Source organism: Ipomoea nil, unplaced genomic scaffold (assembly GCF_001879475.1).
Source record: "Ipomoea nil cultivar Tokyo-kokei standard unplaced genomic scaffold, Asagao_1.1 scaffold2928, whole genome shotgun sequence".
Taxonomy (NCBI): domain Eukaryota; kingdom Viridiplantae; phylum Streptophyta; class Magnoliopsida; order Solanales; family Convolvulaceae; genus Ipomoea; species Ipomoea nil.
The window spans coordinates 514,909-539,452 of record NW_017619356.1 but is presented as its reverse complement, the minus strand read 5'-3'; the positions used below and the strand labels follow the sequence as shown (position 1 = coordinate 539,452).

Below are 24,544 nucleotides of genomic sequence, written 5' to 3'. Positions count from 1 at the left end.
TGCTTTTGCCTGTGGTTCTGTTATCTACCAGTAGTTTGTTAGGGATGCTTTTGCCTACCAAAGTTGGAAACAGGAAGATAAAGAAGACAAGCAATAGTTTTGAGGGTTTTTTTTTTTTTTTTTTTTTTTTTTTTTAAAGTTTCGTTAAAAAGTCTTAACCTGTTTGTTCATCTCTATTGCATTAATGTTCTTGTGTTTCTGCTGAATAGTGTTGTTGTGTGCCGTCCAATTAGTTGGACAATGAAACAGTTTGTGTATTGTCGTACTGGTTAAGCTTCTTATGTAGTCTTGAATGTTGTTATGAACATCAGTGTTGTGTCTTACCATTTTGTCTCTGCAATATCTTTCTTGGCATGAAATATTTATTTGAATCTTTTGACAATCACTAACAATGCCTTCACAAGGATGGTAACAACACATGCATATGGGAAAAAAAATGAAATTTTGTCTACAATACTCCCTTGAAAGATGTTATGATCCTCACTAATATGGATTAGAACTTTGGTCCAACCACATTTGATGTTAACTTGGAAGTTACGGCCATTGTCGAGCTTGGAAGCTACGGCCATTGTCAAGCTTGGAAGCTGTCTGCTTAGCTGCGGAGAAAGAATGAACCGACGACCACCACCATCTGCCATCATTACCGCCCAAGCGCCCAACCACACAGTTCACGTGATTTGCGACACCATCAACGAAGAGAAGACAGAAGAGGGAGGGAAGACCGAAATGACACTTTTACCCTTAAAATTGATGTCAACTTAACTAGGATCTAACGGAAGGACCACAATTGGAAATATTTTGATAGTCGGATGGTTAAATTGTCCAAATTAAAAGTCAAGGATCAATTGTGGAAAATCATCATAGTCAGGGGACCATTGCTGGAATTAACTCAGAAATTAATGATCCTGGAAAAGAAATTAATCAAAAGGAAATTTCACTCAAAATCCTACGTGGACTACCATCTACTTGGGATATGAAGGTCACCACCATGCGTGATCATAGAGATCTAAAAACCCTATCAATCGATAAGCATTTTAGTGATCTAAAAGCTTATGAGTTCGAGATGAAGTCAATGATAGAGGAAGATCATGAAGAAAAGAACAATGCACTCATAGTCGAGCAACCGTCAACTTCAAGGTCAGTATAAAATAATGAATTATTAACTAATGATCAATTTGCTCTCTTTGTCAAGAAATTTAGGAAATTCATGAAGAGGAGTAACTACAAGAAAAATCCACAAGGAAAACAATGGAATGCAACGAAAAGTCCGAGGAAAGAAATAGTTAAAGAAGATTCAAATTTGTGTTACAATTGTATAAAGCCTGGACATTTTGCAGCAAATTGTCCACACCCTAAGATAAGTAAAAGTCAATACACAAATATTTCTAACCTTCAACAGGAAGAATTCAAGACCAAAGACAAAAGATTCAACAAGGAAAGAAGAAAAGCACTTATTAGTGACCCACTAGAAACAAGTGAGTCAGAGGAATCCTCAAGTGATGAAAGTGACACCTCAAAAGATGACAATGCAATGTTGTGCATGAGTATCTCCAACAAGTCATCCTATGAAGACATGTGTCTTATGGAAAATGAAAATGAAGAAGATGAGATAACATCTAAATCTTATGACTCTGTAAATTCTTCATTCTCTATAGAGTCCATCTTTCACTTAATGAAAGATTGTCAAACTGTAATGGACACTCACTCTCAACTCAAAGAGCGCATTGATTTCTTAATTCTTGAAAAAGATGAATTAAATGAAAAATTAAAAAATTCTCTATTTGAAGTGGAAGACTTGAAGGCTAAAATTATTTATCTTCAAGAAGAGTCTAAATCAAGAGAAGTGAGAGAACACAACCTTAGAGAGGTTATAGCAACGTTTACACATTCATCCAAAATAATGGACAAAATGGTAAACATGCAAAAACCGTCAAGTGATAAAGCCGGAATTGGCTATGATCCTTCGTGTTCTCAAGCCTCTGAGAAATTGACCAATTCTACTACTACTTAAATAATAATAAAGTCCAAGTAGTAAAATTTGTAAAAGGTCAAGATAGCACAATGAGACAAGGAATTGGTTACCAAACTAATGCCAAAAATGTTGCTGCCAGGCCGAAGCCTCAAAGAAATAATATTTCGTCAAAGCAGTTAGTACAAAGGCAAAAGTTTGTTCCTAAATGGAAACATACCAATGAGTCAAGTGCACGAAGTCTTCATAGGAAAATGGGAAGAAATCCAAGAATTGGGGCAGGGAGATTTTATCCCTCTAAACAAGATTGGTTTGATGATATTAAACCATGGACTAAGTCCATATTTAATGTTTTTCATAGGCTCAAACAATCTTCTTCCCAAGTGCCAAAAAATTCAGTCAATTTTCAAAAACCGGCACCAAAAATATTTTCAAAAATTAGCTATGATTATAATGTGTTTAATGGTTACCAATCACCTAAGCTTAGATCAGTGAGTACTAGGAGGATTTGGGTACCAAAAATGACTGACACCCAAGGACCCAAATCATGTTGGGTACCTAAAAACGTGTAACTTATTTGCAGGAAATTCGGTACTTCGATAGTGGATGTTCTAGACACATGACTGAAAATAAATCTAGTCTTGTGAATTTCAAAAATATCGAAGGACCAAAAGTCATATTCGGTGAAAATGAACGATACGGCATAACCAAAGGAATTGGTACAATATCTCGCAACGGTCTAAAAATCGAAGATGTATCCTTTGTTGAAGGTCTAAAATTCAACTTGTTAAGTACAAGCCAATTTTGTGACAAAGGATATCTAGTAGAGTTCTTCAAAGAAAAATGTCAAGTGAAGAATGATTCCACGGGAGAAATTGTACTCGAAGGAACAATGTTAGGAATAAAGTGTAATGGTTTTGATATGCCAAATTTGTATTTGTAGATCCCCCAAATTTTATTTATAGGTCTAGTAGAGTCTTAGACCGTGATCGGGAAATTATTTAATTATGAAAAGAGAGAAACAAAGGAAAATGGATGAAAATAGAAGAAGAAGATATAAAGCCGAAAATCAAGAATTTGTCTGGAGAAAATGACAAATTGAAGAAGAAGATGAATGATATGAATTCACGTCGCTACTACTCAAAGAAGATATCCCAGAAGAATTTTCGTGAAGAAAATTAATATTGGAAGAATGCATGAAGTTGACTTGGAGATCAAGCATCTATGGAAAGAAAGAAGTACATCAAATATGATTGGAGATTTAATCAAAAGCTATACGGAAGAAGTGGATGATGCTTGATATATTATCCGAAATGGCTCAAGTTTAAAACTCACCATCAACAATTTTACAAGGCAAAATTTGAGAAGTCAAATTAAATTAATCTGATGGAGTTGGGCGCTAGTTTAAGCTTTGGGCGCCGATTACAAGTGGAAATTGGGAAGCAATTTCACTTGGGTGGCAATTGAGATGCAATTGGAATTGGGAGCCGATTTCATTGGGAAGCAATTTCACTTGGGTGGCAATTGAGATGCAATTGCACTTGGGAGCCAATTCAAAGGAATTGGGAGCCGATTTCATAGAAATTGAAATTGGGAGCTAGTTTCGAAGCAATTGAAATTGGGAGCCAGTTTCAGAGAAATTGAGATTAATTGAAATTGGGAGCTAGTTCAGAGAAATTGAAATTGGGAGCAAGTTTCAAATGAAATCAATTCAAGTTGGGAGCCAATGTAGAATTGAAATTGGGAGTCAATTCAAGTTGTAGTATGGGATGCAATTCAGATTAGGGACCAATTAAAAGAAGACATTGAGGAGCAATTGAATTGAGATGAAATTCAAAGAGAAGTCCAATTTCGAGGTCAACATTGAGAAGTAATTAGAGCACCAGGAGATGTTGGGAGCCAATTGCAAGTCAAAGTCAATTGGGAGCCAATTACAAAGGAGAAATTCAAATTGGGTGCCAATTACAAGCCAATTGAAATTGGGTGTCAATTACAAAGGAGAAATTCAAATTGGATGGAAGTTCAAAGCCAGTTTGAAGTCAGAGAACACCCAGACGTGAGAATGAAGAAGATGAAGCAGAACTTACAGTGAAAAATATTCTCACAAGGAAAATACTAGTCTAACTAGTATGGGATTAAAATAAAGATTATTTTTGAATCCCAAAGATACAAGGACCACTTCAGAGCTTATCAGAGAAGCCATTCTACACCAAAACTGAGAACCAGATATTTCCATCCAACGTTAAACCAGAGGAATATCAGATGAAGTTTGGGAGCTCATTTACATGGAGATGAAGATCTTTCAAACGGCTAGCTTATCTCCTTCTGACATTTTTGCAGAGGATAAGATAAGATCTCTGACAAAAGATACAAGATTTCAAAAATGAGAGCGTCTCTTTCCAACGGACAGATTCTCATTGCCAGCTATAAAATGATGAAGATGTGAAGACTTGAAGATTAGGGAAAAAGGGGAACTTACGAACAAGAGAGCAGAAAATTCGAATCCATCAAGGGATCGAATAGAGCAATTAAGCTTAAAAAAGCAGAGAGCTAAAATTTTAAGAGCTAAAATCTTCAAGTGTGAGAAAAAGAACTCAGAGAGCTTCAAGAGAAAAATATTCTGAGAGTTCTTAAACAGAGCAAAGCAGAGCAAAAATATCAAGTGCTTTACTTGATATATTCAAAGAGAGAAAACACTCAGAGCTATCAAGAGAAATCTTTCCAGAGTGTTTATCTTCATGAAAGAGACCTGCGCATCATTGAAGATCATCTACAGAGTCTCAGAAGTTGAAAGCAAGACAACACTTGTTTTGGAGCAAAACAAGAGAAGGGAGGAAAGTAGCACGGAGCTGTGAAATCCTGGATTGTCACACGGAGCTGTGAGATCCGAAGCAGCAGTGTCGGAGGCACTGGGCGTGATTGGTGTGGGCTTGGTGATCAAAACACCAGATCACGGGATACGTTTCTACCGGAGTGTGGAAGACGGGGGGAAAGTAACGCGGAGTCGTGAAATCCTGGGATAGTAGCGCGGCGACGTGAAACCCGAAGCAGCAGTGTGGTGTCACTGGGCGTGATTAGTGCGGGCTTTGTGATCAAAGCACTAGATCACGGAAATTCATTGTATCTTGGAACCAAGGAGTGGTAGATATAGTGAATTGGCTCTTGGAGAAAAGAGCAAGTGGAGTAGGAGGATTACACCACCTCGCGAACCACTATAATTGTCTTGTGTTCTTTACTGCTTTCTTTACATACCGCTCTTTACATATTTGCTCTCACGAAGATATACTGCTCACACAATCTCACACACACGTTATGTTTATTTATTTCCGCTGTGCACCATACTCTAACAATCTAGTTAAGAGTTTTGGTTTATCTCTGTCTTAGCAATTGTTGTGCTGTGCGAAAAAGTGTGAAAGTCTATTCACCCCCCCCCCCCTCTAGACTTTCACCTAACCTCTTTTGGGACCAACAATTGGTATCAGAGCCTGTAGCCTATTTGAGTCAGTTTATACCAACCTTTGGTATTTAAACACGTTGCCCAACTGGGTTAACTGTTTTTGACTGCTAGGTTGATCCATTCTACAAAGTGTGTGAATTGGATTAATATTTCATATCTCTCGTGATGATGATGAAGAAATATTTAGCTCAAAATCTATTATTCTCTCTTGATAAATTTGATGATTGGAAAGTTCGTATGCAGGTACACTTATAGGCCTTACACGATGAAATGTGGGAAGTTATTTCCACTGGCCCTATAGAAATATTAAAAGTCAATACGGCGTTTGTTATATCCCCGGATGCTCCACAGTACGTACAAAAGCCAAAACCGGAATGGACATCGGACGATAGAACGCGGAATAATCTTGACAATATTGCCAAGGATATTCTATTCAAAGCCGTTGATGATACAATATTTCCGAAGATCCGAAAGTGTGCCACTGCCAAAGAAATATGGGAAACTCTCATCAAGATTGGCGAAGGAGATGAACAAGAAAAAGACAATAAGCTCACAATCGCCATGAAGAAGTTCGAAGATTTCAAAATGCTCTCAAATGAAAGTGTTGCAGACATGGAAGCTCGAATGATCAAAGTTCTTGGAGAGATTAGTGATCTTGGCAAAAATATTAGCCAAAAAGAAATTAATCTCAAAATCCTACGAGGCTTACCATCTGCATGGGATATGAAGGTTACGGCTATGCGCGATCACCGAGATCTAAGAATGTTGTCAACAGACAAATTATTTAGTGATCTAAAAGCATATGAGTTCGAAATGAAGGCCAAAGATGATGATGTTCATGAAGCTCGAAATGCTGCTCTAATGGCCGAACAACCGTCAACCTCTAGGTCAGTAGAAAATAATGTTGATTTTATAACTGACGAACAATTTGCTCTTTTTGTCAAAAAGTTTAGAAGGTTTATGCGAAAAGGAGACAACAAAAATTCTGCTCGTGGAAAATTCTTCTCTCGCATAACACAAGAAGAAAAAGTCGAAGAAAATAAGGATTTGTGCTACAATTGCCGCAAACCCGGACATTTTAAAATAAATTGTCCGTATCCGATCGTTAGCAAGTATCAAGGCAAAAATGTTGAATCTACGCCGAACAAATCCGAAAGCAAAAGGTTCAAGCGCGACAAAAGAAAAGCTCTCGTTGGCAACGAACCAAACGAAAATGATGATTCGGAGGATTCATCATCAAGCGATGAAAGCTCATATTCGGATGATGATACGGCGCTAATATGCAAGTCAACTGAGTTGAGTACAAGTGAAGATTGTCTTATGGCTCTTGACGCAGAGGAAGAAGAGGTAAGTTCTAATTCTTTCAATTCTGTTAATTCCTATTTTTCTCGTGAATCTATTGATAATCTAATGCGAGAATGTCAAGAGATTATGCTCACTCATCCTCAACTCAAGGAGCGCAATAATATTCTAATTCTTGAAAAAGAAGAAATGAATAAAAAATTGCAAGATGCTTTACTTGAAGTGAGTAAATTGAAGAATGAAAATATTCATCTTCAAGAAGAGTGTAAAGCAAGAGAGGTTAGAGAACATAATCTTAGAGCTACTATTGCTACGTTCACTAATTCGTCTAAAATTATAGATAAAATGGTGAGCATGCAAAAGCCATCAGGAGATAGAACCGGAATTGGTTATGACTCCACATGTTCTCAAACCCCACAAAATCTGACTAATTCTACTACTACTTTAAATAATAAAGTTCAAGTGGTAAAATTTGTTAAAAGTCAGAATAGCACGATGAGACAAGGACTTGGCTATCAATCAAACGCAAAGTTGAATGTTGAAAGGCCGAAACAAGTCTATACTACGGCAAAGCCACAAAAATTCTACAAGCAAAGATATGCCAAAGAGTCAAGTGCAAAAAGATTTCATAGAAAAGAGGGAAGCTTTTCTAGAAATAAAGTTGGGAGATTTTATCCCACTCAAAAAGATTGGTTGTGCAATAGATGTAATACTTTTTATAGATCAAAACAACCATTCTCTTCCCAGGTGCCAAAATATAAAAATAATTTTCAAAACCCGGCGCCAAAAATATTTTCTAATGTGAGTTATGATTATCGTGTCTCTAATGGTTACAAATCGCCTCATCTTAATTCAATAAGATCAAGGTGGGTTTGGTTACCAAAAATCACTAACAGTAAAGGACCCAAGCAAGTATGGGTACCTAAAATTAATTAATCTTTTTTGCAGGATGTTTGGTACATCGATAGTGGTTGCTCACGCCACATGACTAGAAATAAATCATATCTAGTGAATTTCAAAGAAATCGATGGACCAAAAGTTATATTCGGAGGAAATCAAAATTATGGAATTACAAAAGGAGTTGGCATGATCAAGAAAAATGGTTTGAAGATTGAAGATGTTTCTTTCGTTGAAGGATTAAAATTTAATTTGTTGAGCACTAGTCAATTTTGTGATAAAGGCTATCTTGTAGAATTTTCTAAAGATAATTGCCTAATAAAAAATGAGCTCACAAATGAGATTATTTTATCTGGAAAACGACGAAAGAATATGTATATTGTGGATTGGAGCACTAGCAAAGATTCAGTGTGCTTAATGGCCAGAAATTCAAATGAAGCTAATTGGGAATGGCACAGAAAGCTCAACCACTTAAACTTCAAGACCATCAATCAGCTTGCAAAGAAGAATCTAGTAGAAGGCTTGCCAGATATTATCTTCAAGAAGGACCAAGTGTGTGATGCATGCCAATGCGGAAAGCAAATCAAATTGGGAGCTAGTTTCGAAGCAATTGAAATTGGGAGCCAGTTTCAGAGAAATTGAGATAAATTGAAATTGGGAGCTAGTTCAGAGAAATTGAAATTGGGAGCAAGTTTCAAATGAAATCAATTCAAGTTGGGAGCCAATGTAGAATTGAAATTGGGAGCCAATTCAAGTTGTAGTATGGGATGCAATTCAGATTGGGGACCAATTAAAAGAAGACATTAAGGAGCAATTGAATTGAGATGAAATTCAAAGAGAAGTCTAATTTCGAGGTCAACATTGAGAAGTAATTGGAGCACCAGGAGATGTTGGGAGCCAATTGCAAGTCAAAGTCAATTGGGAGCCAATTGCCAATTACAAGCCAATTGAAATTGGGTGTCAATTACAAAGGAGAAATTCAAATTGGGTGGAAGTTCAAAGCCAGTTTGAAGTCAGAGAACACCTAGACGTGAGAATGAAGAAGATGAAGCAAAACTTACAGTGAAAAATATTCTCACAAGGAAAATACTAGTCTAACTAGTATGGGATTAAAATAAAGATTATTTTTGAATCCCAAAGATACAAGGACCACTTCAGAGCTTATCAGAGAAGCCATTCTACACCAACACTGAGACCCAGATATTTCCATCCAACGTTAAACCAGAGGAATATCAGATGAAGTTTGGGAGCTCATTTACATGGAGATGAAGATCTTTCAAACGGCTAGCTTATCTCCTTCTGACATTTTTGCAGAGGATAAGATAAGATCTCTGACAAAAGATACAAGATTTCAAAAATGAGAGCGTCTCTTTCCAACGGACAGATTCTCATTACCAGCTATAAAATGATGAAGATGTGAAGACTTGAAGATTAGGGAAAAAGGGGAACTTACGAACAAGAGAGCAGAAAATTCGAATCCATCAAGGGATCGAATAGAGCAATTAAGCTTAAAAAAGCAGAGAGCTAAAATTCTAAGAGCTAAAATCTTCAAGTGTGAGAAAAAGAACTCAGAGAGCTTCAAGAGAAAAATATTCTGAGAGTTCTTAAACAGAGCAAAGCAGAGCAAAAATATCAAGTGCTTTACTTGATATATTCAAAGAGAGAAAACACTCAGAGCTGTCAAGAGAAATCTTTCCAGAGTGTTTATCTTCATCAAAGAGACCTGCGCATCATTGAAGATCATCTACAGAGTCTCAGAAGTTGAAAGCAAGACAACACTTGTTTTGGAGCAAAACAAGAGAAGGGAGGAAAGTAGCACGGAGCTGTGAAATCCTGGATTGTCACACGGAGCTGTGAGATCCGAAGCAGCAGTGTCGGAGGCACTGGGCGTGATTGGTGTGGGCTTGGTGATCAAAGCACCAGATCACGGGATACGTTTCTACCGGAGTGTGGAAGACGGGGGGGAAAGTAACGCGGAGTCGTGAAATCCTGGGATAGTAGTGCGGCGACGTGAAACCCGAAGCAGCAGTGTGGTGTCACTGGGCGTGATTAGTGCGGGCTTTGTGATCAAAGCACTAGATCACGGAAATTCATTGTATCTTGGAACCAAGGAGTGGTAGATATAGTGAATTGGCTCTTGGAGAAAAGAGCAAGTGGAGTAGGAGGATTACACCACCTCGCGAACCACTATAATTGTCTTGTGTTCTTTACTGCTTTCTTTACATACCACTCTTTACATATTTGCTCTCACGAAGATATACTACTCACACAATCTCACACACACTTTATGTTTATTTATTTCCGCTGTGCACCATACTCTAACAATCTAGTTAAGAGTTTTGGTTTATCTCTGTCTTAGCAATTGTTGTGCTGTGCGAAAAAGTGTGAAAGTCTATTCACCCCCCCCCCCCCCCCTCTAGACTTTCACCTAACCTCTTTTGGGACCAACAAACAAGGAAGAAGAATATGTACATAGTTAACTGGAGTACAACCAAGGGATCAATATACTTGATGGCAACAAATTCAACTGCAACAAGTTGGGAATAGAACAATAGATTAAATCGTCTAAATTTCAAGACCATCAACAAGTTCGCAAGAAATAAACTCGTTGACGGTCTACCCGACATTTTCTACAAGAAAGATCAAATATGTGATGCTTGCCAAAGAGGAAAACAAATCAAGTCATCATTCAAATCCAAGACACAAGAATCTACAACAAGACCGCTAAGTCTACTGCATATGGATCTATTTTGTCCAGTAGACCCAGTAAGTATAAGTGGTAAGAAATATACACTAGTTGTTGTTGATGATTTTTCCAGGTACACATGGACGATATTTCTCAAGAATAAAAATGAAGTGGAACAAAAGCTACCGGAACTTCTAAAGCTACTACAAAACGAGAAAGACTTGAAAATTGCAAAAATTCGAACTGATCGTGGAACCGAGTTCATGAATTAAGTAATTCAAGGCTTCTGCAATTCTCAAGGAATTCTACATCAATTATCTGTCGCACGTACACTGCAACAAAATGGTGTAGCCGAAAGAAGAAATAGAACGTTAAAAGAAGCCGCATGTGCGATGATTACATCAGCCGATCTACCTAAAAGATATTGGGCTGAAGCAATCAACACCGCATGCTATACGCAAAATCGAAGCTTGATACACAAGTCTTACAACAAAACTCCGTACGATTTATGGAAAGGGAGAAAACCTAAACTCAACTATTTTCATACTTTTGGTATCAAATGCTTTATTCTGAATAATGGTAAAACATATCTAAAGACTTTTGATGAGCGTGCAGATGAAGAAATATTTTTGGGATATTCATCTACCAGTAAAGCTTTCAGAGTATTGAATTAAAGATCAATGGTGATAGAAGAATCAATTTATGTTACATTTGATGAAGTCCATAAGAAGGGAACCCAAAGCAACAAAAATGATCAGGAAAGTTGTTAAGTTGAAAAATCATTTAATGATGCTGACATATCTTTTAAAGATAATGTTGTACAGGGAATAGAGCAAGTGGACATTGATTACAATAGTGAAGGACAAGTGGAAACAAATGAAGAACCACACATGGGAACTCTAAATTCTCAAGCAGAAACACGAGTTGGAGAACAATCTGAGAAGCAAATTGAGTCTACCTCCAACTTAACTACTGAGCAAGGAAACTTGGAAAATCCATGCAATCCACAACCTGACTTGAGATGACTCAAAAATCACCCTCCTGAGCTAGTAATTGGAGATCCACGAGAAGGAGTAAAAACAAGATCATCAACTTTAGATGCTTTATTTTCATGTTTTCTTTCTCAGGTGGAACCCACAAGTATCAAAGAAGCCTTATATGATCTGGACTGGATTAATGCAATTGAAGAAGAGCTGGATCAATTCAAAAGAAATAATGTATGTGAATTAGTTCCAAGACCCGAAAATCACAATGTGATTGGAACAAAATGGGTTTTTCGGAACAAAGCCAATGAAGAAGGAATTGTTGTTCAAAATAAAGCAAGATTAGTGGCAAAAGGATATTCACAAGAAGAAGGAATAGACTTCGACGAAACATTTGCACCAGTCGCAAGACTCGAAGCTATCAGAATATTTCTAGCATATGCCGCATACAAAAATTTCACAGTCTACCAAATGGACGTGAAAAATGCATTCTTAAATGGCTTACTTGAAGAAGAAGTCTACGTCGAATAACCACCCGGTTTCGAGGTAAAAGGTGATATTAACAAGGTATACAAGCTAAAGAAAGCATTATATGGGTGAAAACAAGCACCTAGAGCTTGGTATGATACTCTATCAACGTTTCTAATTAGTTGTGGATTTAAAAAAAAAAAAAAAAGGCCTTGTTGATAAAACCTTATTTAGAATTCAAGAAAATGATCATATTTTATTGGTACAAATTTACGTTGATGATATTATTTTTGGAAGTACTAATAAAACTTTATGTGAGAAATTTTCCAAGCTCATGCAGAATAGGTTTGAGAAGAGCATGATTGGAGAATTGAATTACTTTCTTATATTACAAGTAAAGCAACTCAACGATGGAATATTCATCAATCATGCCAAATACACAAAAGATCTCATAAAGAAGTTTGGATATATCCTACTCTGTGGGAGTATGTGCTAGGTTCCAATCAAAGCCAAAAGAAAGTCATTTTCTTGCCACCAAGAAAATCATTTGATACCTAAAAGGAACAATCAATGTGGGATTATGGTATCCCAAAGAAGGTAATTTTACACTAACTAGTTTCTCAGATGCAGATTTTGCAAGGTGTAAAATCAATCGAAAAAATACCTCAGGGACATGCCAGTTCTTAGGGGGGAAGATTGGTATCATGGTTTAGCAAAAAGCAAAACTCCATAGCTACAAGCACAGCTGAAGCTGAATATATACCTGTTGGGAGTTGTTGTGCACAAATTCTTTGGATGAAACAACAACTGAGAGACTACAGCGTGAATTGCGATAATGTTAGCATATTTTGTGACAATACAAGTGCCATCGCAATTACTCAAAATCCCGTGTTACATTCAAGAACTAAGCACATTGACGTGAGACATCATTTTATTCAGGATCACATCGAAAAGAAGGATCTAAAACTAGAATACATCCCAACCGAAAATCAAACAGCTGATATTCTCACAAAGCCCTTGTGCGAATCAAGATTTGCAAAATTGAGACACGAAATGGGCATGATCGAATTGAGCTAAGTTCCTAAACCTCATTTAGTTATAAGCTCAATTTTTCATACGAATTAAATTATCTTATATACTAAAGTTTTTTTTTCCGGTCACATATTTATATTTTTTTTTTGTATTTGTCTATTTCTCTTACATGCAATATCTATCTCATTTATGTTTGACAAGATAGTTGTGATGATTGCCTATTAGTAAATAAGAGCAACTAGTTATGGTAGTTGTAAGCATTTACTCTAGTTACTCCTCCAAATTTATTTATTCATTTACTTATTTAAATGTTATTTTTTCGGCTAATATTATTATTAACATTATTATTATTTTTGGAACAGATTTAGTGCTCTATAAATTTTATTTCAGGTAAAATTTGTTCTAGTACCTCAAATTTTGGCGCCACACAGCCGACAAATTGGATGGAGAATATAAAACCTAAACTGACTATCAGTTAAGTCAAAGGTTGGAATTTCTTGAAAATCTCGAAAAGCTTGAGGACATTTTTTGTAAAAACCTTCTCCACCTAATCGGTCAAACGTCACCTTTTTCAATCCAAAATCATACTCAACACCTTTTCGAAACTTTTCATCTTCCATAGCCGAGACATCCTAAAACCTTACCTTTCTCAATCTTCATCAAATCTTAACCACATTATGGCAAACATTAGAGATTCAAGCTCACAACTGAATGGAGAACAACTCATACCGATCAATCTTACCAAACTTGCAACAGATATCAAGGTTGGAGGCAGTTTTGACCCCAATGGATTTCTCAAGACGGCCAAGAACTCGGAGTTATCTCAGAAAATCATTCGTGCAATTCAAAACAGTGGTCTAATGAGGTTATGTTCCTACTCTTATTCTGGATACTATGATGAAGATGTAGCAGATTTTTATGTCAACGCCTCATCTCCATTGATGAAAATGAGTTACATTCAACTTTTGAATTGCCCATGTCTAGTCCAGAACAACCATTGTTGGATTTAGACATGAATGCTTATGACCATGCTGAGGTCTGGGCAGAGATTCGAAATGAAATTGCATCTATTGAGCCTGACCTTTCTGGTCATAAATCTGATTTAAAGACAGAATATCAAATGTTGATCAGCATTATCTACAAATGTGTTTTGTGCAAGTTAAATAGTATGGAGGACATATCTCCTACAAGGATAGGTTATTTGCATGCTTTAATATCTGGGGTTAGGGCAGACTGGAACAAGTTGATATTAAGCAGAATTGCTCACTTTGTAACAGGTGCAAAAATTAAGAATGGGAGATTCAGTCGAGTTCTGGGCTTTGGTTTGCTAATAGGAGAAATAGTGAAGCAAAAAGGATTGACTATGAGAGTGAGGAAGCCTTTTGGGAACAATCGGATTCTCTATAAAGATCAAGAAATTTTAACTGAGTCCAACCCCAAAAGAAAAAGAAAAACCAGAATGATACCAGCCAGAAAAAGATTGGTAAAAGACATCATTAGTGGAAATCTTCAAACTCCACCCCAACCTCACAACACTGAAAATTCAAGCCACAATCCTACTTCAAGCCACAATCCAAATTCAAGCCAAAATCCCACTTCAAGCCACAATCCTACTTTAAGCCACAACCACAATCCAAGCCACACTCATACATCTAGCCACGACCACAACCTAAGCGAAACTCACACTTTAACCCTCAATCAAAATGCCAACCAAAACACTGTCCTCAATCTCACAAATCCAACCTCTCGGGTAGAATCTTTGGAAGAAGTTCAAAGTGAGATAATATGCCAATTTGATGGATTAGATTCGGTTTTGTTGAGTGAATACCAAAGAGTATTGAACTGGAGAAATTGGAGACTTGATACATATCAAGAGTTTATGACACGGGGGCCTTGTATGGAAAATGAAGAAATCTTTTCTTTGAACTGGATTGGATGTCAAGTAGTTGCCCAAGCTACAAAGTTGTCAATTATTAATGCTGCATTTCTAGCCAAACTGAAATAAAAAATGGCCGAGAATGTTCAAGTCAATACAGTCCAAGAAAACCTGCCAACCGGAGATGAATTCTTAGATGATGATGACTTTGATAGAACTCTTGAACTATCTAGACAAGTCACAAATCCGGAAGCTATTAGTGGTTCACATTCTCAGTTTTTTTGTCATAATATGGTGAGTCCAACTTTTATGGACATTGGTCTTTATGATGTGAGTATATTGAATCAAACTGAAATTAGCAATGAAAACCAAACCATGCAAGCCAGTCACCATGCTAAGGAAGCACATTCACAACATCTAGAAAGTGGTCAAAATGACACGTTTGTGTTGGAGGATCACACACCAGAAAGAGCAAGAAATGTGCAAGAAAATCAAGCACAACCTCACATGCTTGGAGATAATTCTGCTCAAGAAGGAGCAAGACCTCAATCCACAAACCAAGAAGAGCAAAACCTTGATGCTACTACCTCGAATGATCACATAAAGAAACTGGAACATATTGTGTTTAGGCTAGTGGACAGGATGGAAAGTTCGATCCAAGGTATATACACTCATGTGGATCATATTGTCAATGCTCAAACTGGAAAGATTGAAGAATTATTTGTTGAAAATCAAAGAAGTCAACAAAGTCTCATTGACACACACTAATCCTTGGAGAGACAGATTGGTGGTCTGAATTGTCTGAATTCAAGTGTCAAAGGTGTGCTCAATGAATTCTTTCTTCAACTTTCTCAAGCCCTCAAGAATGATAGACAAGCCAGTGAGGTGGTCTCCGTGAACCAAAGCAAAGGAATTCTCAAAGTAGTTCACCTACAAGAAAATCAAATCAGAGATGTTCATACAGATATTGATTCCATCAACACCAAAGTTGGGTGTCTTCGTGGTTCCTATAACACCATTGCAGAATTAGTTTCTTCCCTTCGTGCATCTGTTCATGAACTTATTGATTACGCCAAAAAGGGGGAAGAAAGGTTCAGTCATTTGGAAGGAATGATGGAAGCCATCATGACTGCCATTGCTACCAAAAATGCTGGTGGAAGCAGCAGTAGAGGAGGCAGATCTGGCAGAACTAATATTGCAAGGAAAGGATGACCTGAATATTGTTTTGGTGGTGGTCATACAAACAGTCCAGGAGGATCAAGTAGTGCAAATACTGTTAATAGATCTTTTCGTGACATTGTTTGTGCAGGAGGAAATCAAGAACAAATCAATTGGTACAACAAAGTAGCTCTCTATTTGGAATCCACACCAAGAGATGGCAGAGTTGAAATACCAAGAATGGTAAATCTAAATGATCTACCAAAAGGAATGAAAAAGAGTGGTCCATGTGATCAAAATATGTGGATCTCAAGTGAGAATTTCATACGCATCAAAAGCTATGCAAGGTCCATTATGATGATGGTGCTTCTAGACTACATCAAGGTGAATGATGCAAATTGCAATTAGATAAGAGTCTAGAAGAATGCATAATCTAGTATGAAGAAAATGCACTGCCCGAAGAGAAAATCATTGAAGCCTTCAATTACTATGTGATTGGGCAGGTATGCAAAGATTATGCTATTAGTGAAAATTTCGTTGAAGTTAAGAAACATATCAATCATGTATTAGAAGAAAAGAGGAACAAGATAATCAAGTAATTTATAATTGGTGAACAAATGTTTTAATATGGCTTACAAACTCCTAGTATGGCCATAAATATTTTGCTATGATATCTTGCTCAAATTATCTGATTATGATGCTTATAGTATTTTCTCTATTGGTATTTTAATTTGTCTTGAAAGGTAAATTTTTATCTTAGCTTTTATAAATCGCATAATTGGAAGAATTTCAAAAACCACTAATATTAAAAGTCCAAAAATGTGAATAGGAAATGGAAAATACGGCCACATGGGTCGCTCAATTGGTCATAAGGGTGAAGTTTGTGAACAATGACACGAGATCAAGTATCAACAATGGCATTGTGGGAGCAACCTCTCAAAGAAAAGGAGCTCCTTGTGCGAGTAAGTAAAGGTCTAGCCTCTGTGTTCGGCTAAGTTACCATGACTTACATCCTCCCAGATGCTCTGTCGAGCTAAGGTGTGGAGGCCCTTGGGGTTGGAGATTCAACATTTTGGGAATTGAACAATGAAATGAAAAATACTTTTTAACACTCGTTAGCCCATTTGATACACTGTAATTTGGTTGTAAAGGAATTGAAATTCAATGAACATGGTGAATTACATTGTTTGGTTGGAGGAAATTGCAATTCCGGCAAATTGCAATTCATGGGGGGTGTCAATGGATGTGAGAAAGGAAAAATAGATGAAATTACACTATTACTCTTGGTTATTATTACTATTATTATTACACAATGGTATTTTAATCTTTATACTACTTTCCTTCTCAATTCCAATAATTCTGTTTCTCCCTACCAAACAATGTAATAATTTGGATTCCTACTTTATTCTCACCTTATTCTTTTCCCACCGAATTACAATTCTTTCTTTTATAATTCATTCCTTCCCATCAAACGCCCTATTAAAGTTTCTCATCCTAAATTATTCCATGATGTGACAATCATTGGATATACTCATGAATTGATTGATCCTACCAAATTATAATGAAAGACTAAAATATTCAATCAAAGAATGTCATGTCATGAGGGTAAATCAAGGGGAACATTTTTTGGAGAGTGAATAACATTACTATTATAAGATTTTATCACTCGATCGAGATGCCGATTTGGAAACAATTGATCAGAAAAGTGCATACTACATTTGCAAAATGCAAACTATAGCATTTGGGGTGCTAATTTAATGATTATGCAATAAATTAAGGGCTAAAACACAAGATGTGTATAGATTGGGCATTAACAAGATGCTCAATACATAGAATAAGCTGTGAATGAAATATATAATTCTATGAAATTAGTTAATTTCGTTGCTTAATGTTTTTTGAATTACGTAAAATCTTTTATTTCTTCTATAGAAAAAATAGTCATTTTAAACCTTCGTTAAAGTATTCATTGTGACAATAAATAAACTATTTTTAAGAGACTATAATTCCTTCTAATTGTAAGTTTCTATCTATTATCATACTACTCTCTCACTATCTCTTTCTTTTTTCTCCTTAAGGTAGTGAGATTATAGAATACTTACTACTACTACTCTCTCTCTCTCTCTCTCTCTCTCTCTCTCTCATCATTTTTTTTTTTGGTAAATGAATTAAACAATGTTACAATAATCACTTTATACTCCCGGCCTCTACTACTTTTTTCTTTTTACTAAAAAAATTATTAGCAATCTCAAATAAGCCTTCTAAGACAAACATATACTGTAAGTGAGTCTTCTAAGAGAATAAAGTTCTACTCTTTTTGAAATTTTTAATCTAATTTTATTTTCTAGAATTTTGAAATTTATTTTATCTTTATATTTTTATTTTTTAAAAAGGCCACCGCAAACTTCTGTTAGATATAAGATCTAGATATGGAATCTTAGCAAAGAAGGTGCCCAAGGTTGCCTTCATATTCTTTTGTACCTTATCACAAACAACCACGTTGTTTGTAGCTAAAACTTAAAAGTAGGGATGAAAATAGGTTAGACCCTAATCAAGGGGCCTATGACTTGGTCTAGTTTGGACCTATCTTTGCCTAGACTATGGTCTACCGCTTGACTTATATATATGTTGACATAAGTAACTATATATATCAAATCCTAAAATCTAAATCATTCCAAATTTTTAATTTTCACACATTATCGTCTCCTCCTGTTTCCTTCCTAGCGGGGTAGCAGACCCATCTTTGCATACTATATAGTAACAATAGTGGAGGCGGTTGAATGAGACGTTTGATTGATCAACAATTAATCTTGAGTTCTTATCTTAGTTTTTAACCGGCACACTTGTTATGGCTTGCTATTGCAACTGTTCATCTATTATTATTATTATTATTATTATTATTATTATTATTATTATTATTATTATATTAGATTTAAAATTTTTTTAACAAATTTATAGGCTTTATAAAATGTATAACGTATAGATCTTAAATAGATTCAAAGCCTATTTAAACCCTACAATATAGTCTTTTAATCACCTACCTATTAAATAGGCATTTAAAAAGATTTTAAGCCAGACCAAACATATTATAGGCTTAGGCTTGGGCATAAAAACAAACATACTTATAGACTCATACCTTAAGCTCTCATAACATGCCCAAGCCTTTTTCAAAGTTTGGCCCGACTTAGGCTATTTCCATCTCTAGCGGAGAAGGAGCAAATTATTGTGTGGACCATGATCCACATAGTTGTAAGGATCATGAATACAAAGTACATTTTTAATATACTAAAAGTACATTATTTTTGTACTATATGTACATTATTTAATAGTATATAAAATAATATATTTTTAGTATTCAAATAATGTACTTTCAATAATGTACTTTATATATACAAATAATATATTTTTAGTATATTAAAAATGTACTTTTTATTTATGGTCCACATATTTGTATGGAAGATGGTCAATGTCATATGCTAAGGGGGAGACAACCACGAGCAAAAGTTTGATGAATGCCGTTTAAAAAAAAAATTATTATAATTTTAAAAGATAAAACAATATTTAAAAATTAATTAGAAAAATGAACGTAAATTTAAAAATTTTCAAAAAGATGACTCTCTATCGGGTAAATTATTGTGTGGACTATGGTCCCTACAATTGTGTAAACCATAAATATTAGGTACATTTTTAATATATTAAAAGTACATTATTTTTGTACTGAAGGTACATTATATAAAATAATGTACCTTTAATATATTAAAAATGAACTTTCAAAAAATGTACCTTGTATACATAAATAATATATCCTTAGTATATTAAAAATGTACTTTTTATTTATGGTTCACACAATTGTGTGGACCATGGTACATGCAATAATAATTGGTGGATAGCTTGAAGCCCACCAACGTGATCCGGTTATTAGCCAACAGCCAACTTCATTTTTAATCAACTATATGTTTATTTTTGTTGTAAACTATATTTAATGTTAGGGAAAATTATAATTTATGCCCTCACAAATATGTCAATTATTAATGTCACCCCTAAATTATTAGTGTTGTAAATGTTGTCTTTCAATTTTCAAAATGTGACATATATTGCCCCTCCCCTAATAGGAAAAAGGAGAAACATTGTTGTCGGTGGAATGAGAACAAACAAAGAAAGAAAAATGGAGGAAAAAAACGTGGTCTTCGAACAGGAAAAACGAAAGGTAACCATATTTACACCACTAATAATTCAGGGAAGGGACAATATATGTCACGTTTTAAAAATTGAGGGGCAACATTTACACCACTAATAATTCAGTAGTGACATTGATAATTGGCATATTTGTGAGGGGCATAAATTACAATTTTCCCTTAATGTTACGGCTATTATCCACTTATTTTCTAGCGTAGATGCAATTACTGAGTTGCATGTATATATACTCATTCAGTTATTAAGAAAACGTGGTTCCAACATTTCTTCTTCTTCTCCTTCTCTTCCTCTATCCTTTACTCTGTATTGTTTTGAGTATATGATTGTACGATTACACAAAATTGATACAAGGGTATTCCAAAATTACAATAATATTAGTTAGTATACTAAAAATAAACTGCATTACATTAAATTAAAATGAATGTTACACGCATTAAAGAGTGAAAATTGAGTGAGATGGAGATCTCGGAAACTTCTTTCTCTCAGCGATCGTCTGAGGATCTAGATCTTTTGGTGAGGAGCACGAAGAAGGCAAAACGGAGCGAGCCATTGCGACAGGTGCAGGTGGAAGAAGGAGATACGGTAGATCACGGGATGGTTGACGTATATGTTGTGCATGAAACGCCTGCAGATATGATGGTGACGTCGGACCATGCGCCCACACCGGAGCCATGCAGAGGAGAGGAACCTGTGCCGCTATCGAGGAATCCAGTTGCGCCCGTCCAGTCGTAGGCGCCAAGGCGGACGTATGCGGAGAGCGTGATTGGTCGCAATCTGGCGGACCAAGAGCCATGCAACGACCAGGTGATCTCAGACTCTAGCAGTGATGAATCGGAACCGGAGGAGGACGATGATCCTCTGTGCCCCACGATCCAGTTGCCTAAAAAGGAGATCGCGGCGATCCGTGCCCCGTGGAAGAAGACGTCGATCCAGTTGCCTAAAAAGGAGATCGCGGCGATCCGTGCCCCGTGGAAGAAGACGTTGATAATCAAAGTGATGGGACGCAAGGTGGGGTACGTATACCTCAAACGTAAACTGACTTTGATGTGGAAACCACATGGACACATGGATTTGATCGCTATCGCAAATGATTAATTTTTGGTGCGGTTCAGTTCGACCGATGACTTGGAATTCGCAATGTACGAAGGGCCTTGGATGATCTTGGATCATTATCTGATTGTGAAGCCTTGGGAGCCGGATTTCGATCCATACAACGACACCACGGAGAAGGTATTGGTTTGGGTATGCGTTCCGGATTTACCTGCTGAATATTTTGATTGTATTTTTCTCAGGAAGCTAGGGAACCGCATAGGCAAGATAATCCGGGTTGATCAGGCCACTAGCTTGATATCTCGCGGCATGTTCGCCCGAATCTGTGTTGAGCTGGACATGCGGAAGCCTTTGGTGTCGAAATTTACCTACGGAGGAAAGATCAGGCACATGGCGTATGAAGGCGTGCATTTGGTGTGTTTCTCATGTGGTTTGTACGGCCATATGAAGGAGGCGTGCCCCGCACTGCGGAAACCTATGCTTGAGTCGGGAGACGCCACGGCAGCCGCGGGAGCAACCGTGAACGCAGGAGGCCGACATCCAATTGCGGACCAGAACCCCAATGCGACGGCGGAAATGCTGGATCCTAAGATCCCCTTTGGAACGTGGATGCTTGCACCAACGCGAATGGGGCGTGGGTGGGCGAAGTCTCAGGCCCGTCCGTAACGACATATAGCCGGCCAAGGAGCAGCAGCTGGAGACAGGGAGGAGACTTTGCGCCACTTCTGGAGGATGAAGTCGCGAATGAGGCTCCCATGCAGGCAGCAGAAGATCAGGACCAGGGAGCATAAACTAATGCTGAGGAGGCGTCTGGACGTCAAGAAAGGCAGACACAAACGCAGGTAGGGGGAGGTGATAGGCCACGGCGGCCTAATGTGGTGGTCAGCGAAGCTCAAATTGAAAATGAAGCCAGGATGGTACAGGGAACCTCATCGGCCACGAACGCAAATACCAGTAGATTACGGAGGGCAGGTGGGGATCACCCCAAAAGAGCAGCAGAGGAACACGAAGATGTGATTGTGAGAGGCAAGCAAGGCGGTTTATCCATAGTTTCAACGAGAGTAAGTGCAGGTGTTTTGGCAGCGGACATCCCATCTCCAGTCTGGCAAAGCACTAAAGAGCACCACTCTGATCCTCCTCGACGGTTTGACGCGGAAGGCGATGTCGTAATGTCGATAAATGGGGCGACGGAGATTGGCGTTGATCGGGCGGCGTTAAGCGCTCCATGAGTTTTCTGTATTTTTTGTGTTTCTTTTTGTGGTCTTTTTCGGACCCATGTGTTTACATTTGAATTTTGTTTTCTATGGACTGCATGTTTTGGAATTGTCAAGGCGCAGGTGGTAGGCCATTCCTGCATGCCCTAAAATACCTTCTCCAGACATATAAGCCTAGAGTACTGGGACTTTTCGAACCAAATATCTCGGGGACCCACGCTAACTCAGTTTGCATGAAATTGGGTTTCTCGGATTGGATCAGGGTGGAAGCTGTTGGCTTCAGTGGAGGCATCTGGGTCTTCTGGAAGGACCCGGTGCAGTTGACGGTTATATCTACTCATCCTCATTTTATTCTTTTGTAGGTAGAGGCGGCTGGGCAGGAACCGTGGTACATAGCGCCAGTGTATGGCAGCCCGGCTGACTACCTTCGCAAACGGCTTTGGAGGGACCTGACTCAGCTGAATTGTGGAATAGACGGACCCTGGCTCATCGCCGGGGACTTTAATTCCACGACATGCAGGGAGGAAACTTTGAACTACAATATCTATTCAGCACACAGATGTGCGAATTTTGTAAACTGGATCCAAGATGAAGGAATTATAGACTTGGGTTTTTCGGGCCCACAGCTGACTTGGATGAAGGACGACCAAAATAGGGACAGCAAGGGCGGGCGTTTGGACCGAGCTCTTTGCAACTCTAGTTGGCGTACTAGATTTCCAGAAGCACGAGTGACACATTTAGCCCGGATAGCATCTGATCATGCTCCTATTTTTCTGCAGGTCCAAGGAGAACGGCGAAGCCGTCCTGCGGCGCCGTATACTTTTCAGGCGGCCTGGCCACTAGACCCGATATTCACGATGTGGTCCAAAAGGGATATTCTTGAAATTTCTTGTCACAATCTTGTTTCCTTGTTACTTTCGTTTTAACTCGTTGTACCCAAGTTTCGGGGACGAAACTTCTTTGAAGGGGGAGAGGATGTGTGTAACACCCCGTGTTACGACCTTCAATCCCGGATTAATTATTTAATTAATCCCGTTAATAATAATTAAATATGATTTAATTCGGTTAGGTTTACCTTTAATTAATTAGTAAGGTCCACCATGAACCGTGGACCCTTGCCTAAATTAGAGTCTTAAGCCTATTAGGAATAAAGAAAGTAAACCTTTTACTATTCAGATTCTGATTAGGAATCCAAGACCCAGTTATCTATTAGGAAAAAAGGAAGTAGGCCTTTTACTATTCAGATTATGATTAGGATTCTCTTTAAATTAATTAATATGGTCCACTTTGGACCATGGACCCTTATCCCTAAAACAAGTCCTTAGTCCTAAAAGGAATAGAATTAGCAAGCCTATAATATTAGTTCCTAATTAGGACTCCTAGATATATAAATAGGGGACTTAAGAGGCACCTAGAACCCCCCCACCACAATAATCACTCACCACACAAGAAGTTCCAAGAATTCCCCTAGGAGAAATTAAGAAAGAAGAAAGCTTAAAGAAAGACCCTTCACAGCCAAGGAATTAATTAAGGCTAAGAGGTAACCCATGTCTCAACAAAACCTATTTTTATAGCTATGATTCCCCTCTTAGGATTTCCCCATATTATTGTGTATTGATGATTTGTGATATTATTATTGGTGGGATGATTCCATGGGTGATCTTGATGATGAGAGGTTCTTGATAATTATGGTGTTCTTGATGATTATATGACGTTCTTGATGATCATATGGTGTTCTTGATGTTCTTAATGATTATATGAGGTTCTTGATATTTATATGATATTCCTACCAATCTTGATTTTCGAAGATGAATTGTGTTCTTGTTGATTTAAAAATAATTAGAACCCTAGGTTATATCGTGGAATTCGTATGGTATTATTCTTGGTATATTGGGTGGGAATTCGCATGATTGGGTGTTGATTATATTTAGAAAAGCATGATAGGTTATGTGCCATATGTTTCTTGATTTTGATCCGTTAATTGTCTACGTGTGTTATTAATTGCGTTTGAAAGTGTCTAAGCATGGTTCCGGGTTCCACAAAGGTTCCCGGGGCGTTTTTGGTGAAAAAGAGTCAGTGGGGGGTAGGGGACCCGCCACCTACCCACGGCCAAAAGAGGCCTCGCCGGCAGCGGGCAGCCGGCGGGCAGGCAGCTGCCCGCCGGGCACCCGCTGCACGGAACAGTGCCGCCGCCGGGCAGCCGGCGGGTGACCCCTCACCCACCGGCTACCCGCTGGTTTGTACCACACCTTGGGATTTTG

General features: G+C 37.6%; 1 long non-coding RNA gene across 1 annotated transcript; it reads left to right on the top strand.

Annotated features, from left to right (window-relative positions):
- The first annotated feature begins 116 nt into the window (after positions 1 to 116).
- On the top strand, positions 117 to 23,786 carry LOC109162283. The gene is made up of 3 exons (XR_002051057.1): positions 117 to 310; positions 10,223 to 10,232; positions 23,777 to 23,786. It is a non-coding gene; the product is annotated as an uncharacterized LOC109162283 (long non-coding RNA).
- Positions 23,787 to 24,544: the final 758 nt, after the last annotated feature.